General features: G+C 36.2%; 1 protein-coding gene across 1 annotated transcript in view; it reads left to right on the forward strand.

The window, feature by feature from the left end:
- The window catches only part of LOC120523558 (vesicle transport protein SFT2B-like), a 144,749-nt gene that overhangs the window by 122,791 nt on the left and 4,411 nt on the right, over positions 1-17,547 (forward strand). The gene's annotated exons all lie outside the window — the stretch shown is intronic.

Below are 17,547 nucleotides of genomic sequence, written 5' to 3' on the forward strand. Positions count from 1 at the left end.
GTCCACTGTCTAGTAGAAAAAAGATATTTTCTTAACAGCGTATGCATGGTAAGAGGAGGATATTCCTAGCGTTTAGGCGATTCCTTTCTATACTGTGTATTTCTGCATCACCTTTATCACTACATTGTCTGTTTAGGACTTTGTGATTTGTATGTTGCCGTTTACAGCACATGAATTGCCATATGAGATCTTATGCCTATAACCTCAGAAATTTTTACCAACATTAAAAAAATTAATAAATAAACAGAACCTGTTGAGGTGGCCACACAGATATAGACTGCTGTTTATTTTGTTGCGTTGTGTGACTTTCTTTTTTTTTGTGTGTGTATGTGAGTTTACAATTTAATAATGCTGTACATAAATTGTTACCAGCATTGAATGCACATATTAAAATATAATCATGCATCTACACCAGGTGTAAAATATTCACAAGGAAGGAAAATTAGGAAAGGTAGCACCTCAGTCTTTTTTGGTTAAAATAGGAATAAATAATGAGTTACTTTATGCATGAAATTCAGCAACCTTCAAGGAAATGTAAAATGCACCCAGCACTAACTTAGTGTAGATCTCTGTGTTGCACTGGATATTGCAGGTCTGGCTTCAGAAACCTACTATCATGAATTGGATTAAGCAAGTAAGAAATTAAATGGCTAGATGAATGGAAAAAATAGTGTTTACAGTTTTTGTAACTTTAATTCTTTCTGAAGGTGTGAATGTTTAAATCACTGAGTAAAAACTTGTCATTGTCATCCTATGTGACACCTGCAGACAACACCTTGAACTTTTCAGCAATCTCTGAATTTTCTTTTAACACAAGAATTACCAAAGCCTACGAAAAAATTTGTAATCCCGGCCCACCTTAAATCCCTTCGCACCTCTCTGTCAGCATCTTTTGTATTGTAAATGTGTCGATCAGCCTGCTATGCCACCCCCCCACCAATGCAGAAAGGGCAGAAATTTCTCTCCGCTCAAGTCTGGTTACCTGCGTGTGAGTTGCCTTGAGTTGTTTAGGGTAAATAATACATCGTTATTTGGAATACATGCATTTCATGTGTGTTCCGTGTCTACAACAATTGCTGTAAACACATCGTTAAAACAGAAACGTTTTTCTTGTTTTAGTAATAATTGACTAAATGTAGACATAAAGTGTATATTGTGTGAAGCTTGAAGTCCAAATATCAAATAAGCACTTTCACAAAAGGTACTCAACAAAAGGTACAAGAAGAACAAAACAAATGTACTTTTATTCAAGAATATAACTGCAGAAAAAGAACTTGTGTTATGACTTTGAAACAAAGTTGGCACAAGGACAAATTTATCAGGCTGTACTGGATTTTCCCTGGGGTCGAGGAGCAGAACGATGTGTGATTACCATCTAAATAAAACCTGCATTATTTTCAATCCACAACACACTTGCCTGAGAGTGCATAGATAATAGATTAATGCAAACAGAACTTTGTTTACAATATATTGCCACAAGATAGAACTGCAACAAGCCAAACACATGTAATGTGACACAGGGAGTTTTTGCTTATCATTTATTTTTCAATATTTTTTGTAAGTACATTTGTAATTTTTTCCTACCTGGCACACATTTTTCTGCATTACATTTTGAGCTGCCCTCTTTGTCTGTATTTTTGATACTTGTGATACTTAAGTTATTGTTTTGTTGAGAAATTCTTGCCAGATTCACACTAGTTTCATTAATCCCTAATGTGGAGGATTTTTAGATATAAAAGAATGTGAAACTAGATGCTTTCACAGTCCAAGGAATCAGACAAGGTGTTATTTATTCATTTCAGGCTAATTTGCAAAGAGTGAGGGATGACTGTATTTTTGTATGCAAAACGTAAATAACATCAAGGAAAATAAAGAATAACATTTGAATCATGACCATGTTGACGTGGCAGCTTTACATGCTACCATATGTGCCGTTCTGTATCCAGTATAGACCAGAGTAAGGAGGCTGTTTCTTATTATTTTTTTCTTTTCTTTCCACATATTTATTTTTTGATAAAGTTGGACTTTTCTGGGCCTTGGGGTCATGAGATAAATCATCTTTTGAAAACCATTAGGTTTTGTTATGTTGCTTGCAAATAGACAGAAATTCTTGTCAGTCAGTGGGGAAAATATTACTTATGACCTGAATTTATAATTTCAAGCTAAATAATTCTTTTGGGGAAAGTCGGTAAAATGATGATTAATATATACATATATACAAATAGTGCTTTGTAGTATATTGCCTGTACCGGTATTGGTTTCACACAAAGATAGAGATTCTTTCTAGTTTTAACCATAGTTAATTGCAGTTTACAACCTTTATACTTGTGTGTGAATTATAGTTCTATTAATAAATATTGGTGTTTCAGCTGCCCGACCTGGAGGAATAACCTAGCCCCTTTAAATAATAATCTGAATTCACTTCCTATGCACAATACAAACTCTACAGCTTACAACTTGATCTCGCTGTTAGATGTATGCATGCGCTTGCAGCACAAAAACGCTATATCTGTTTTGATTAGTAATGGAAAGTGGAGGAATACATCATGCTAACAGAGAAAAGAATTTGTAAATTAATCAAATTAATCTACTATGTAAACTTTACAAGAGGTGCATTGATGCAAAGGGGGCAACACAAGCATCCTTTTCTGCACACCTCAAGAGCAGCCACCCAAGTATATACAGTGAGTGTGCGAAAAGATGGGTTGCAGCTTCTTTTGACATGCAGCATGATAGAAAAGTGAAACGAACTTTAAGTTGGTTCACAATCTCAAAGTCATTTGCCAGGAGATACAGTACCTGTATGAAAAAAAAAAAAACATCTGTGAAAGAAATTGCTATAACAGCATATTGCTAAGGATATGCGTCCCATTTTTATGCAAAAGACTTTGGACAAGCTACAGCCCTAACAAGCTAATTAAGGTCTGAGACCTTGGTGAAAATAATCTTGGGTGCCCAAACCTTTGCATGGTGCTCCTTTCTTTTTTTTCCACTGTATAATTGTACAAAACAAAAACAATAGACTGATGTTGCATAAAATACTGAAAAGAAATGTGTCATCTTTAACTTTATGCCTTTTGGTGATAAGTTCCTCTTCTGTACACTTAACTGTTCATAATAGTAGATAGACATTTTAAGCAAGAGTGCCCAAACTTTTGTGTACTGTATATGTATATTTGTGTATATTGTGGTAGAAATAAAATTTTGGAATATATATTAAAGAGAGAAATCTTGTCCTAGACTAGGAGTATTCAAATAGTTAATGAAACCAAAGAACCAGGCAGGAGGGAACATGTCCATTGCATCTTTAATTATCTCTTCATGAAGAGGAAGCACCCTGTACAGCAGTCTTCTAAGGGGCAGTTTCCCCAAGCAGAGGTGTCAGCAGATGGTCAAAGAATAAAAGCAGAGGCCTATAGTTATAATTAACTGAATTTACATATCAGTGCCAAATTAATGCATACACATCACCTGACAATTTGCTCTGATTTGTTTGTTTTGCATTCCCATCATCTGATTGTTTCATTAGCTTACATACCTAAATATCATGTAAATAATAGTCTAATTTCTGTTATATTCTTGGTCCTTAAAATACTTTTCAGTACTTATTGAGTTCCTGTGTGCATGACATCTGCCAAGTCTTACAGGGTACATGGTAGTCAGCAAACTTCTTGTATCATCACCCAGAATCTTCTTGTTCTTTGTTGCCCACATGACCTATTTCTGGTTTCCTGATATGGTTAAACAAGTTTCTGACATTTATTAACCCTTTTAGACTACTTCTAAGATAGATGCTATTTTTCAGAGAGGAAAGCATACCAAAAACACTTTATGCATAATAATTATATTACCCCACTTGTGTATATACAGTATATATGGTAGGTCACTAAAGACCATGGTATATAATAAAGTAATATTTCCTAAAAGTTCAGCTTGTAGCAGGGTGTTGAGCATTCTCAAAAAAGCTCAGAAATTGGTCTTGCCAGCAGACATGCAACTGATAAAGAGAAACAGTCTGAAGACAGTAAATGTGATCGTCTAAAATGTTCGAAAACCAATTTACCTTGAGTGTGTCACCTTACAAAGAAATACTTGTATATTCCTGCATCTAGTGCCCCATCTGGATGGGCATTTAGCACAGTTGGAAACATTGTTTGTTTCTTGGCATAGAGCACCACTCAAGCCCAAGAATGTAAATAAGCGTGTCTTTTTGCCCCACAACCTGTGACATTTCTCAGAATATTGAGTTAATAAAAGTGCATGATCTCTATGACTGCACTGCATGTTTAAAGTATCTGTCTCTTTGAGTGAGCAGTTTTTTGGTGATAATTTTTTCTTGTGCAGTTTTGCACATTTGAAATATTTTAAATAGCATCCAGTAAAAGTTAATTATACTGTAATTTGGTGAATGCTTTTATTACAATGTCTACAAATATTAAGAATGTTTTAAAATAATAGTTTATAATACATAAAGTAAATAAAAGCATATTTGCTTTCTGGAAATTTTTTTGTCTGGTTCAATTTTGAAATACTGTGTAAAGTTTGCAGTGAATCTTTTTGGTATAGGGTATTGGTGCTTTGGAGGCACAGTATTATCTTTATTAACATTTATTTAAATATCAATACATATTGTCATATATTGAGTAAATATCATGATACTGAATTTTGTCAATATCACCCAGCACTGTATTTAACATAAATGAATAGATTGTGTACATGAAATGGTGCTCACTGATACCAGTCAGTCTATAAATGCATGGGGAGAATGCACAAACTCCTTGCAGATCCTATAAGGCAGGGATGAAAGTTCAGTGCCAATACTATGCCTGTACTAAAACATCTGTTCTAAACTTCAGTCTCACTAAAACTAAATGTATGGCTGTTTGATCAGTTCATATCACCTGATTGAATGCTATGCACATGCTCAGTCTTTTTCTTGCTAGACCACCGAAACACACATGTGCAAGATCATTCAAGTGACAGCAGGCAACCTCTTAATGAAAATTAAAAATTAAACTCCATATATATTGAAAGAATTTGACCATTTGTGTGTCTGGCTTTTTCAACTATTGTTATCTAGTTCTCTACAGAACAGGGATAGCAATTCACAACTGGGTATCAGCACAATAATGCTAATGACAGTGCTTCCAAGGAGAATTTATGCCTCTGGAGCTGAAAGGTTGCTATGGAGGTAGACGAACAGTGAAGTGAAGTGCACAGCCAATCTCCTTCTAAAATGGCCACATTTCATAGCAATGTTTTGCATTTTGCATTTTTCCTTCTTAAAACGACATGGATATGCTGTTTTGTATTAAGTATGTAATGACAAAATTCAGACTAATACTTTATCATTTTTGTATTTGATGAGTTTTAAGGCTTTTTTTTTTTCCTCAATGGGATGCAGACACCCATTGGCTGCATTATAACATTCAAGGGCAGTCTAGTTATTTTTAAAAATATATAAAATATGCTTGGCTTTAGACCACAATTTCATGTGGAAAATTAATATATACCATGCCTGTGAAAAAATAACTTTGATTTGAAAAAGTTACCAAACGTTTCCTTTAACACTGAAGAGGAGTGTTTAACAGACAAATTAATGAAAGTTTAAAATGTAACAGATTCTTGATGGTTTCATTTTAGAAATCTGTCTCTCTTCGTTTATTTATTTTTTGGAAAACATTGCACTTCATATTGCTATCGTAATGGTGAGAAAAAGGCAATTAACAAAGAAAACCAGACTGACCTTTTTAATCCTTAAAGGTTCAAGTCTTTCTTTTAGAATAATTACAAACAAAGCAAAGGTGTCAGTGAACCAAGTTTCCTTCACCATCAAATGCAATTTGGAAGCTGGAGGAAATAGTGACAGGAATAGGTCTAGCAAACCCAAAGCCACAACAATTGTGAAACAAGTTTCTGAGACGCAACAGCTTGTGTGATAGATGTCTTACAGTACGGTGGTCCCTGTAAACAAGTGTCACTTTCAACACTGAAGAGAAGACTTTCATGCTGCAGGTTTGATAGGGTGAGAGAGAGTCAGAAAGCCATTGCTAAAATTGTAAAACAAGAAAAAGAGGCCTGGGCCAGGAACTACCACCAGTCTCATAAAAGCATAGGACAAATAAACAGTTGGAGATGTGGAAAAAGGGGGAGTATTTTAAAACATTTTTGTTGGTTAAATCTGGCTAAAGATGTTGAACAATTTTGTAATTCTTATCCCAGTTGTTAGTGCCTGCATGTCCACCCACATGAGCACCATTAACAAATGTGCCAGTTGTATAATTATTCAGGATGCTGGCATAGAATAAGCTTCTAAAAATTCAAGAAACTTTACTAGTCTGACTCGAACTTTAGTATGTGCTCAGTTTCTATCTATTGCATTTATAAGGAGACATTACCATTCTGTGACGATTGCACAGTAACTATTAATTTATTTAGAAATCGATTATATAAAAAAAATTAATTAATTAATGACATAAATGTATAAAATTGATTGCATCTAGCACTAAAACATTTAATTATGGAGTAAATACACACGGAGTCATAAATTTAATGTAAAATGAACAAAAAGGAATTTTAAAAAATGAATGACATCGTTTAAATTTAACCCCTGAACTTTTAACAAAATACTACTTGAGCAATTACAACCTGAATTTGGTTGCCTTCCTAAAAGGCATATTGAAAAGAAGGTAATAAAAAAGTGAGTCCAATGTATCAATTATCAAATTGGCATAGCATATGAGACAAGGACGTATCAAATTAAAAATGAAACAATCCAAATGACTGTTGATTTTGAATGCAGGGTTGAAGACTGATTTAATCGTACTGCCCTTTCGGACAGTTTAGCACATTTATAGATTTAATGCTTTTTGGGTTTGTAGAATCGTGGTGTGGCTTGGGATTTTTTGAGTTACAAAAAGTGTGCCACCACAGACAAACAGTTGGGAAAACACTGCTCTACCTACACCTTTGCTCCTGGCATTGCTTGAAAACTGGCACTGTACATTATTTGAAGTTATGTTGCATTCTTTGCATAAATTTGCAAAAATACTGCAAACTTGAATCGTGGTTAAGAATAATCATTACACTTTTGTTTCATAGAGTTTTGTCATTATATTAGGGCTGGCAGACTGAAGAGTTAAATACAGATGTACTAGTGACTTATTTTGGTTTTAGTGCCACTCAAAGATTTCTTTTTTAGCACTTATGTCATATGACTTTGATTAAACTTACAGAAACATGAAATAAAAGAAAGCGTAGTTTTCACATTCACATTTTTAACGTCGCAACTTTTCTCTAGCACTGTTGGAGATTGCTATGAACCCACTCCCCTATCCTGTCACTGCACTGAACCGACAGAATGCCATGCATAAAAAATATGAAAATGCCACCCTGACCAAAGCACTACTAAAGGCATTTGCTTCATTGCCTGCCCAGGGTGCAATGGTATTTTTTAGACCACAGACCACATTAATCACAAAAATGAACATGTCAACTTTCCCAGGTCTAATTTATAGTTATAATAAATTACAGTGCACACCATCATCTCACATAGTACACTATGAACAAGGGTGCTAGTGAATGAAGTTGTACATACTCGATACAATACGCACATTCAGTAACTGCACTGGCATTTATCATTCCCAAACTGCATTAGCTTTTCTTGCTTGTGTTTCGCAGCTCAAATGAGGTAGTGCTCTCTGTGCAACCTGTGCATCCTATTCCTCACTTTTTATATCCACTATTTAGCTAGCACCAAACAACTTCCAAAGAAGTACATCTCATTTCATCATTCCTATAGAATGTTAAGCAAATACAAAATCTGCAGTATAGTAATGTTTCTTTAATTGACTATGGGAAGTATTATACTTTATGTGCCAAGTTACCAAAGATGATAAAGCAAAATCCTTTTGTGATAAAATTCTTATTTACTCTGGCAATCAAAAAAGTTATTTGAAAAGAGCATCAGATCTTATATCACTTAGAAAGATATCATTCTGAGTTTGCTGAATTCAGTTATTGTGCTGTTCATGAATGGAGTACTGACCAAAAGAATAGAATTTGGTTATGTAATGTATGTTAATAAGCTAAGCTACTGTATGTTATCACATTTTGTAAAATAACATGAAAGATTCACTCAAGACACCATTTTCTTATGGAATAATTTCCCATCAAATTACAATTCATAATTTAAAAAAGGACAGTATGTGCATGACACCCCATGATTAGCATTTTTAAGGTTTAAATTGTTATGTAAATACATGTATGTGCTCTGCAACTAAATATAGCTGGCATTCAAAGAGAACCAGTACCATCCACATGAACCTCAGGCTCATGATAAGTGCAAGCAGCGACATCAGCATTTTCTGACTATTTAAAGGATCATAAGGATTTCTATGTCAGTGAAGGGAAAATGGTACACAGTCCCACTGCTGATGTTACTACGGAATTTAAAAAAAAAAATAAACAGAGGTTGACAGGATCTCCATTTGAGCACTTGCAACAAAGGGCAGCAGGATAACCATGTCTGTGCCTGATTTCAGTAACTAAATAAGAAGTCTTATTAACCAAAACACAGTAGAATAAATCTTCATAAGTGGAATTAGTGAATTTTTTTCCGTATTCCTACTCATATTTCTTGATAGAGCTCATGAGCCACATGATGTATTCCCCCATTGGAATTGGTACGATATTAATAGTTTTGCTTTAATAGGCTCTAAATTCTTTGCAGCCAAATTAATACCCTATTACTATTTTTATTAGTAAATGTAATGGAGATTATTGACAAAGTAAACTTTGATAAGCTTAAAAAAAATCTATTGTATATTGAAACATTCCATAGTCAAACATAATTCTTGTTACTGAGCTTGTGGGTGGATAGGCAACTCTGACAGGATAGTTAGTGGTACCTTTACTGGTCTGGATGCCAATACAATGGATGGTCAGTTGATGACTGCCTGTCTGGGTAATATGTTCCTGACCCTTTATCAAGTTCTTCCATGTGAAGCCTGAATACTATGAGGACTGATTGAGGTCATTTGTGTTCGGTAGAATGTCTAGAGTGGGCTGGGCAGTCTCGTGGCTTCAGAATCCTTGCAGATTTTTTTTTTTTCTGGAGTTATTTTTGGTTTTTTTTCTGTCCTCCACGGCCATCGGACCTTGTTTTTATTATTTGTCAATTGGTACTGCCTAATTTTATTTACTTTCTTCATCCTGTAAAGCACTTTGAGCTACATCTTTTGTATGAAAATGTGCTATATAAATAAATGTTGTTGTTGGATTCCCACAGGGTTGCATGGGAATTTTAGTTGGAGCGTGTGGCTCTTTCTGAGACATCTGGGGTCATTGGAGGGAGCTATTAGGGGGCAACTTCCATAGACATAGAATTACTAGATGGCACATGACCAGCAGCATCGTACGTCAACGTTGCCGCCATATTGCGAGTGTCACTGCTGTGTAGTGAAGTAATGGATAAAGATGCCTCATGCATGTGCTGCTTGGGATTGTACAAACCGCTGTACACTCCAAACCAGATTACATTTCATAGGTAAGGCTGAACAATCGTTTTGGTTATATTTGGCCATTAGAAAATCTGTTTTTTAATCTTAACTTTAGCTACGCCAGGCTAAGCTAGCAAAGCTATGCATTCATGTGCTCAAGTGAGCCTCCAAACAACATTTTGGTTAAATGCATTTAGTCACTAACTATGTAGATTATTGTTAGCTGTTTACATTTCTCAAACTTTGAAGGTTTCCCAAAGAAATCCACTCCCGAAAGCAGTGGGAGGTAGCACTTAGACGGGATTTTGAGAAAGCTGTCCTGTGATGTGTGCCATGCTAGTTTGGTAACAGATGCTGTACTGGCTTCATATGATCAAAACTACTACTTGCTCACATTAAAAAAAACAACAGAGGTTTGATGATTCCTTCTAAGGGTACAGTCAAGGTGGTCAAAGTAGCTGAGCGTGTTATCTGACAGTCGACATTAGGGAAAGCTGTCAGTGTATCTTTGATCAATCAATTTGGGCTGAGATTGGTTCAGATAATGTGTTTTTTGTCAAGGAGCACATTGAGGAAACACAGTTTGAAATTGAAAACTATCATTTCATGCTCATGTCTTTAGTTGTGTCTGTTTTCCACAAACTAAGGCTGCACCATATTGCCAGACTGAATACTTTTAAATTACAAGATCTGAGTGAGCGAGAGTGTAAGTCTGGAGGAGATCAGTGAGGTAGGAGGGAGCAAGACTGGAGAGCTTTAAATATTAAGAACGGTATTTAGTATTGTATTCTGTAGTGAACAGGGAGCCAGTGAAGTTGAGAGAGAATCGGTGTAATATGTTCAATGGATTTAGAACAGCAGGTTATTATCCTGGCAGCAGAATTTTGAAGAAGTTGTAAGCAATGGATACATTTTTGTGGGATGCCAGATAGATAGCATTACAATAATGTATACATGAGGTGACTAGGGCATTAACCATTACTTCAGTACTGTGTTGCATAAGAACAGGATAAAGTAGAAATGTTTCAGAGATGGAAGAAGGCAGTCCGAGAAATGTTACTTATATGGGCGGAATTATTTAATTATTATTAATAATTGCCATTAATGGTGTATAATGGATATGAATAATTGCATTTAAACAGTTCACCAAAATCTGTTGTATGTAAACGATACTGTTTTAAACGTTATTGTTTTTTTTATCACAAAACCCGGTTTCCATGTCTACCTGTATTAGTTTAAATGGCACTTTTGCCACTTGCAATATGGCGGATGTACTGACATATTGTGTCGACTGGGCAACACAGTGAAGGCAGTGTCTATCTTCAGTATATATGTCTATGGCAGCTTCCCTGCCCTCTTCTCTCTGACTTGGAAGTGCTTCAAAGGGGTACCCAGGATTCACTGGAAGTACTTCTAAGTTCCACTTTAAAAGAAACCTGTCTTCCTCAGCCAGATGAGTCAGAGTTGGTAGCATTGTGAGATGAAACTCCCCAGGGGCCTCATGTATAAACAGTGCGTATGCACAGAAACGTTGCGTAAGAACTTTTCCACGTTGAAATCGCGATGTATAAGACCTACACTTGGCGTAAATCCACGCACTTTTCCACGGTACCTCATACCTTGTCGTACGCAAGTTCTCCGCTCGGTTTTGCAGACTGGCGGCACCCAGCGTCAAAGCACTGCTACTGTTCTAGTGTGATTACACCTTATTTTCCTGACGCGGCTTTATAAATACACCGAAACTAACTGCATATTGTTTATTAGTGTAATGTATCTGATTGTAATTAACTTGTAACAATATAATGGTAGAGGGAACAGCCATAGTATTCCAAATACCATAACTGCTTTAGCATTGTTACTCTCACTACTTCTTCTTCTTCTTCTTCTTCTTTCAGCTCCTCTTGTTAGGAGTTGCCACAGCGGATCATCTTTTTCAATATTTCTCTCACTGCACCACTCAGAGTATTTATATCACTGTATCTGAGTGTGAATCACAGCAGCAGCTGATCGGGAAAGGGAATTATCGGTATACAGCTTCAAGGACAAGCTGTCTCAGCCACTGCAAAATGTTTTAAAGCCTTTCCTGTACGGACTTCGCGGTTCAGAAACAGAAACGATATCATTTATAAGGTGAAATTCAGCAAAATATGTTTATTAAATTATACAGATAAAACTTTAACTTCATTTAAATAATCTATATTCTTCACTGGGAGTGTCGTTATGGATAGAATAATTAAACATGTACTACGAAGACATTTCAATGTTCTTTAAACGTTTTGAAGAATCGGCGCTAAGCTTACAGATGGCTTAACGTCTATTACAGAGCTTATTGTATGGCGATCGGTTACTTGGGTAAAGAAAAGCACTGACTGCAGTGACGGCTACGCCAATATATATTGAATATAAAACAGAAAGAGAAAATAACAACACAGCTAAAAACACAGCGACAAATTTCGGCAAAAGTTAAATGCTTGTGTCATGAGCACGAGGCGGCTATGCAGCCATCCACTGTGCATAAGCTACCTTACTGACGGGCGGGCGAAGGAGTCACCGATTCTTCCTCTGCCCAGTGCCACCACAAGCCTAGAGCCGCCCCTGATTGTACTGCTGCAATAAATTATTTCATCGAAGTGAAACCCATGTTTAATAACGTGCTTTAACTCCTATCATCATGAAAATGATATCACGTATACATCTCAGTATTTTAGTTATTCAGAGAACTGTAATATTACGAATGTAATTGATTCTGTGTCCAGTTGGAGGAAGAGAGCCGGTTTAAAAGCAAGTAGTGATTCACACACACAGAGCACATAGAAGATCAAATACAAAACAAAGCATTTAACGTGCTACTTTAATTACGATGTGATTTGAGAAACTGGTTAATTAAACGATTTTAAGATGAAGTTTATGATGTTCTACTTTAATGACAAAATAAACTACGTGATTAAAGTGGAAATGTCGAGATTGAAGTTGACATTTCGTGCTTTTTCCTCACTGTGTGCCTTTTTTCTCTGTACCCTAATAAGCTTTCATATGACACTCAGACAGTGGGCTTACAACTCGGCTTTTCACGGCGACTTTGATATGTGACTTCTTTTTATTTCCGGCACTGTGCGATTTGTGAATGTGAGCTTTCAAGTTTCTCCAACACGCTATGTCACTCGATCAACTTCCTTTTGTTGATTATACCACGGTTTATTTTAACAAATAGTATGTTTTTCCTTTGCCTCCACTTGGTATTCGCTGAAATTCTTATATTTTCCCTGTGCTTTTCCCATTGTCTTTTCACAGAAGGCTGCGCTTAAGGGCGATTTATATTGATTTGCATATTAAAATAGGCGTAATTCTGGGAGGATTTGGGGCGTTACATAATGCGCGTGCACGAGCGTTAGTTTTCACGCTGGTCGGGATTTATGTAGCGGAAGAACGTGGAAGTTGGAGTACGCACAGATTCCTGCATCTGGATTTTTCTGTGCGTAAGCACATTTCAGCTTTTGTGCTTAAGGCATGTTATAGTGCGAGTTCTACGCACGGCGCTATACATGAGGCCCCAGGAGTGTAGGTGAAAAAAAGAAAAGATAGAAAAGACATGACTTGTTACACTCTAATAAAAGAGCCTGGTAAAAGGAATGAAAACAAAGAATAAAGGCTTATTTAACATAGGACTGTGTATTGCATGGTTGTGTCTGGGGTTTGGGATATATTTAGTCAGGAATACAATTAAGATTTGTAATCATAAACCACACTAAAACCCCCACCTTCACCCAAAACAGAGAGTTAATTAATAATTAAAGAGGCCCACTGTGTTGTACTGCCTCTTCCTAATTAAATTAATAAAGAGTTTAGCAGTGACACAAACAGGAATTCATCAGGTCTATTTTAAAATAACATTAATGAATTATTGCCAAATTCTAAGTATGGTATGCACAGTTTGTTATGTAGAATGCCTTAATATTCTTCCAACTAAGCTCATCAGAAATATCTCCAAAGGCCATTGTAAGAGAATTTGCAATGATTACAAACACTACACTCTCCGATAGTTTAAAGGGAGCTCTAGGATCTCTGACAGTGAGGAATTAATGGAAATCTCAAGAAAGCACTAGGTTAATAATATTAATAATAGGAGCAATAATAGTGATAACATGTAAAAAGAGATTTTTAACACTAGAATCCCTGAAGTCTACAAAAAAAACTCTTAATCCAGGGCCACCTTAAATTCCTTTGCTACTCTCCATTAGCTACTTTTGTTTTATAAATGTGTTGATCAGCACAAGTAGCCTGTTACCCCATTCCTCACCCTTGAGGTGGGAGAACTTTTTACCTGAGTTGAGCACCGTCCTTTCGGGGTTTGGGATAGCAGGCTGTTTGTGCTGATCGACACATTTATAAAACAAAAGACGCTGATGGAGAGTTGCAAAGAAATTTAAGGTTGTCCGGGATTATGAGTTTTTCCGTAGGCTTCAGGGATTTTAGTGTTAAAAAGAACTTGGATGAGCAAAGTGAATGAGATATCTTATTTTTTATCAAAACTCTTGTTTGTTTCCTCCTGACAGTATTAGTTATATTTTTATAGTTTTATTTTTCAATAGTAACGACTGGAAAAGAGCATTGCAAATGGGCCGTGATGACCATCAGGGTTTTTTAGTGCCCATTGTTTTACAGGCCATCATTGAGCTCTGTTGTCAAAATAAATAGTGTTTGTAAAAAATGAAAAAACAAATAAAATTAAAAAAATGGGTAGGAGACGTCATTAGAAAAGTGGATGTCAGGTGCTTTAACACCTCTAAACAATTTCTGACTCTTTCCCTTAGAAGGTTTTAGTGCTTCGCAAAGTTGCCTGCTATCACTAGTGCTATTTTGACATCATTGTTTACGGCCAAGGACAAATTTGCAAACATGAAAGATACAGCAGCTCACTTATTCATGAAATATTGTGGTCTAGTTATGACATTTTACTAAAGATATTTATGGGAAAAATGTTTAAATTTTAATCCATTGTTGGTGGATTTGCTTTTCAGAGCTCTGGATTTCAGACTTATGACTTATAGTATCTATTCAGCCATGAAGATAGAATATTAACTGCAGTAATGCAGCAGACACAGTGCACACTGCCAGCCCTTTGGAATTAAAGGATTATAGTGGCCACAGGAGGGCTCTCCGGGCTAACATTTAAGTGAATTTCAAAGATAGACATGGGTTGTGATTGTTGAAATTTTGTACTGCTTCCTAAGCCGTGCCAATAATATGCGCTGCCGTCCTACAGCAGCAGCAAACGGAGGGGAAAAAAAAAATAAAGAAATGATCCAGGACGCAAGTAATCAATACTACTTTCCTACTAAGCCACCACAAGTATAGCCACACACCAGTGAAATCAAAATTGACTAACAAGAGAATTGCTATTATCCAGTTAAATAAGGAATTGGACACAACAAACGAACCCCTGTATACATAGTGCTACGCTGCAGTGCTTCCAGCCCCACATGAATCCCAAAACAAAACATTCAAAAACATACACCACTAAATGTGAGGAAAAAAATAGTGAAACCAGAGTCCTTTAAATATTCACTGTTAGGTGTGATCTTCTGCAGTCTGTTATGGCAAAGGATATGCCAAGCCATACCTCATGTTCTGGGAAACGTAATACTACACAGTCCCTTATGCTGGCTCATCAAGTTCCTCTCCCGAATGACTTCACCTCATTTATTAAGAAAAGGAAAGTGATTCTTACAGAAATTAAACAGGTTCACCTGACTTTTTCCAGCAAGTTGAGTAGCTTTCCCTCTTGCCCTTTTTATGGTGTCTGCTTCTCTTTTGGGTCTGGCGCTCTCTTCTCCTCCTTCACCTTTTTCCTGTCACAGATTTACATATGGTCAGCACCTCCCCTTACAGTTTGTTTGGCCCTCCTAACCAGGTGCTCCCTTCCCCATGAACCATTGGCCAGCCCTGCACATTCAGCCACTTCCACCATTAACAGGACTAGGGAAAGGTGCAAATTGCCAATTACACTCACGCATATCCATATCAACCATTACAATTTGAATTGGAAAGAATTGTTTGAAGAACTGTCCATCAAGGTGGTCACAGCATTAAAACAGTAGTGCAGTAGAAAGGAAGAGCATTAAAGTAAAAGTTTTTACTATAGTACAAGGTCCTCAAGTTCAGTCCTGGGGTGCTTCAGCTGCTACAGTTTTTTCCTTACAATCCATTTGTCTAATTAGAAGTCAGTCCTTCACAATAATGGAATTCATTCAATTTTATGACTTGCTAGGTCTTTCTTTTTGACGTGCCAGACCATTCTCATATTGTATATCATCCAAATGATTTGTGAACCAAAACAGATTAGTAATCGTCAGTCTTTTCTGTCATTCTCTCCCCTTTTTCCTTCCAAATGGTATAAGTACCATAAATTTACAAGTGCTGTTAATGACTCAGATCAAATGTATGTTTTTATTCTATAATAGTAACAGTTAGAACAGCTGACTACTTAAATCAGTAAATGCAGGAAGGACCCGGATTTGAACCCATAACCTTTTGATTACGAGACAGCAGTTCTTACATTGGCCCCAGCCAAGTGGACGTCTCAGCATTGTCACCTAACCCAATTTTTTTTTCTTTGGTTATATTCGTGATTAAAAGTGCACTTTTGTTATACTTGTACCTTTTGTGAAAGTGTTTATTTGATATTTGGACTTCAGTCTTCACACATTATATACTTCATGTCAACATTTTATCATTAGTACTATTAAATGAAAAAACTTTGTTTTAGTATGTGTTCAACATTTCTTGCCTCGTGTTTCCTTTTATCTAACATTTACCCAGATTGTTTTACACAAGGAACACACATGAAATGCATGTATTCCAAATAACGAGATATTATTTACTCTATCCAACTCCAGGTGCCTCACACCCAGGTAAAGAGCCTATAGCTGGGAGAACTTTGGCTGTGTCAGTGGGGGATGGAATAGCAGGCTGCTTGCTTCCAGTGCTGATCGACACATTTGCAAAACAAAGACGCTGACGAGGTGGTGTGAAGGATTTTAAGGTGGCCTGGCATTACAAGTTTTTTTCGTAGGCCTCATGATTCTAGTGTTAAACCAGAAACATTGCAATGAGTGTCAGTAGTTGTAAATGGGTCCAAGTTAGATTTTTTTTCCCACTTGTTTAATCCTAGGATCCCAGTGTGTTCATTGACTAATTTTTCCTCTAACTGATACCATTGTTTAATTACTGATCTCTTCTTTTTCTGTCTATTCAGAAAGTAAAGTAATCTGAGATTGATTTTTACAGTAAATTCAGAAATCTTTGTATTTTTTTGTTCATAAGAATTGCTTATGAACGTTTTGAAATCACTTCAATTTTTGTCCAGCTTCTCCTGATTCAGTGATACAAGAGAACTCCCACGTATGATATACTGTTCGACTCATCTTGATGTCTGATTATTGAAGATGTCAAGCTTTTTGAAGATGAACACCTATTTTTGGCCGTATACAACCAAAAAACTCACATTTTCATCCCATTTAGAAACTATATTTTGTTCATGAAAATTATACCCTTATGACAAAGAATTAACCCACAGGTGCATTAATTAAGCAAAACTGATCAGAAGGACTTAAGTTGTGCAGGCCACATCAACTGACCCCAGGGGTTCACCCATTAATGGGACATAAAGGGTCAAAGTTCTTGTCACAAAACTTTTAAAAAATTGGAATCCGTAATATAGGCATTTGGAATGTCACTATTTTGAGGTTCCTGATCGAGAATATAATATGCTTAATACTTTTACAAATACTTCTAAACCTCTAAGAGCCACTCCTAGAAGGTTAATGACACATTTCAAACATAAGCATGTTGGGTATCGTTTTAGACTATTTCAAGGTCAGTGATTACAAATACATTGGATCTTATTTTTGAATTTTAATCCTTTATCAGGTGTGTAGCCCTATATAGACCTCTGTCAGAGATTGAAATATGACAAACTTATATTACAATCAAGAATTCTTTTACATTAAACATTTATATTGAAGCACACAAACACTAAATTATCTCA

The sequence above is a fragment of the Polypterus senegalus genome, chromosome 2, assembly GCF_016835505.1.
Source record: "Polypterus senegalus isolate Bchr_013 chromosome 2, ASM1683550v1, whole genome shotgun sequence".
Classification (NCBI taxonomy): Eukaryota; Metazoa; Chordata; class Cladistia; order Polypteriformes; family Polypteridae; genus Polypterus; species Polypterus senegalus.